Genomic DNA, 2,271 nt, shown 5'->3' with positions numbered 1-2,271 from the left:
TATTAGCGTAGCATTAGATTAACTTTATGGTATAAGGCAATAATTAAACCTATAAACATAAACACGAATCCTATCCATGTCTTTAGCTATTCTTACATCAAAAATGTAATGTAGGGGAATAATATTTTTTGTCTTGTTAATGAACGAAATAGAAATATAGATTAGGAATGGTTTGGAATTATATTGGCAAAGTGAATGCTACTAAAAAAATTATAGATAAATATTGTTGTCGATTTAGAAGAAATCTCTGTGCGATCGGGTTATAATCAGTTTTTCTTTTTTTCCTATAGAAAACGTATGTAATACCACATTATGACTGCTCTTTGAAATATCTATGGCAATATAAATAAATTGAAGGATAAAATTCTGTAAACTGCAAAAGTGAAGTTTTTATTCCAATATCGATAAAAATACACCGTAAAATAAAATATTTGGTGTTTTAATACTACAAATATATTGCGACTCAAGATAATCAATGCATTATACCGTAGAAAGCATTTGGGCATAAAAGTATAGAAAGCCAAAGAAGGCCCAGATTATATATTTGATCAAAGAAAGAAATTTAAGGGGAAATATAAACATTCAAGTTTATTTAAATATCTATACTTATTCAACGAAAATATTGGAATCTATGCATAGTTATCAGTACAAAGCAATATGGTTACTTCCCACCATAGTACAAATATTTCCACAAACAGATATCAAAATATAATACTATTTTTATTTGGATATGGTTGCAAGCCATGAAAACGAATTTAGCTCGTATTTTAAATATTTACTATGGAACTCTAAATATATCTAAATGATCATCTTAAAACTTAACTCTTTGAAATCGATCAAAGAGTTCAAATTGTTAATATAATTTACATGGGATTGGTTAACGCATATTAACTAAAATACCGAGTTTTATATTTATAATAATAACTAAACAAAAACTCAAAAGAAAAAAAAATATTTTAGCATATATTAAGTGAAATAAGAAATATCTAAGAATCTCGGGTAATAGAAGATATATATAAGCTCATATGTTAAATGTTATAAAAATTTATAAAATACAACTATAATAAGTAATACATAATTATGGAGCATAGCATAAAATAAATGATCGAATATGTAAAAAAAATATAAGTTGATAATAATATAATAGAACAATAGAATCTACTTAGTTTTCAAGAGGACTAGAAATACAATCTCCATTTAACATTGAATGAATTTCTGCAGTAAAAATCTAGAAGTTAAGATCAAAGTATACTAATCGTATAAATTCTTAGATAAATACGAGCAAATCTCAAAGTACTTATATATTTTTTTAAAAAGGTTATTGATCACATTATATGTATGTGCTGGTATAAACAGATTTTTATATAAGAATAAAGCTAATTTTGTAGTTAATATAGTCTTAAATTTTTTCTTTCTATTCACATGTTTTTAGTTACTGCAGCTGTTGAGTTTTTGGGATATTTAATCGTCAAGCTATATAAAGTATCAATATATTTAGTAAATGGTAATTATATCGTCAATAGTTATAAAATACTTAATTATATAGAATGCAAAGAAACAAATTAACTTCGTACGAGTTTTTAGAAGCTATATAAACTACAAAACTTTGAATTTTAAATAATACTGCAATAAATCAAATTATTTCGATACGAAACATTTTATTTATTTGAAATCATGGAAGCAAATGTATGCTTGCATTAAATAAAATTTTATGATAAATTCTTTTGGAATAATATATTTATTATCGGAAATATTGTTATGAACTGAATTCAGCAAGAAATTTCAAATTTTATGATTTCTGTTTATAATCTGTCTATATTTATTGGTGATAAATTTGGTATTTTTTTACACTGTGGTTTTAATTTCTTATTTGAATTTATAAAGTTATATGTTTATACATTCCCGAAAAAAATTTTATGAATATTTTTTATACTAGAATATGTAAAGTTAAAAAACCATATATGATTTTGCAAAATCTGTTTATTATTCACTTAAAACCTAGCCAAATATTAATCACAACTAGATTATATTAGACTGCCTTCCTTAGTTTGAATACCACATGAAGATCTATTAATATCTATAACAATATGTATTTCATTCTTAATTTATATTTTATGATATATATCATTTTATCAAAAAGATCTCTTGGTTTTATATAATATTCTTAGTTAACAATTTATATCTGTAATTAATTTATGCCTTTGCAGTAACTTCCTGGATAGGTGTTTCTAATAGATTTTTCTTCACAACTATCCAAGTAGAAAAGGTTTC

Source organism: Rhyacophila brunnea, unplaced genomic scaffold (genome assembly GCF_057557595.1).
Source record: "Rhyacophila brunnea isolate RB1 unplaced genomic scaffold, BYU_Rbru_1.0 scaffold_69, whole genome shotgun sequence".
Taxonomy (NCBI): Eukaryota; Metazoa; Arthropoda; class Insecta; order Trichoptera; family Rhyacophilidae; genus Rhyacophila; species Rhyacophila brunnea.
Note: the sequence above shows the minus strand (reverse complement) of the source record.